Source organism: Garra rufa, chromosome 1 (assembly GCF_049309525.1).
Source record: "Garra rufa chromosome 1, GarRuf1.0, whole genome shotgun sequence".
NCBI classification, from domain to species: domain Eukaryota; kingdom Metazoa; phylum Chordata; class Actinopteri; order Cypriniformes; family Cyprinidae; genus Garra; species Garra rufa.
In genome coordinates this window covers 2,914,842-2,915,731 of record NC_133361.1, presented here as the reverse complement: position 1 = coordinate 2,915,731, position 890 = coordinate 2,914,842, and positions in this window count along the sequence as shown.

Here is an 890-nt window from a genome sequence, read left to right as displayed (position 1 = left end):
CTTTTTGATGACTGCAGCATGTTCTCAATAAAGAACTCTGTTTAAAATACCCATGATTCTACTGGTCTTCACTTCTGAGTTTTCAACCCTGTCAATCTCTCCCGTTTTTATAGCATCACCTAATTAATTAAAACCTGAATTCTATATAACTGAATTAGAGTTTGCTATCCCTTTATATACTAATCAGTTAAAATCAACGGTGTGGCGGGGCCCCGTCGGGCTAAGCCCGAAAAAGTGATGTGGGGCCGCCCTCCTGTGGGCCCACCACATGCGAGAGGAACCATAGGGGACCGGTGCATTGTGGGATGGATGGCGGTCGAAAGTGGGGGCCTCGGCGACCCAATCCTCGGACGCAGAATCTGGCTATAGGAACAGGGAATGTTACCTCACTGGGGGAAGGAGCCTGAGGTGGAGCGGGAGGTTGAGAGGTACTGACTAGAGATAGTCGGGCTCGCCTTCACGCACATCTCGGGCTCTGGAAGCCAACTCCTCGAAAGGGGATGGACTCTTCACTACTCTGGAGTCGCCTGCGGTGAGAGGAAGTGGGCTGGTGTGGGGTTACTAATAGCCCCCCAGCTTAGCCTACATGTGTTGGAGTTTACCCCGGTGGACGAGAGGGTATACGAGAGGGTAGACGAGATAATATGAACAGACTTTGAAAGAAACCACAATCAGTAGAGAAACATTAGGTTAACAAACGTACAAGAAGTCAAATATAACAAACTGGAAATACAAGACAAGACCTAAGAGACAGATATGGAGAGTACAGATTGATCAAACAAAATGGTCAGTTTATCAAATTAGAGGTATAGCATTTAGAAAACAAGTGAGTTTTGAGTAAATATTCGATGTACTGGTCTGTCGTGGTAAAAAAGAGCTGAGCTGTAAGG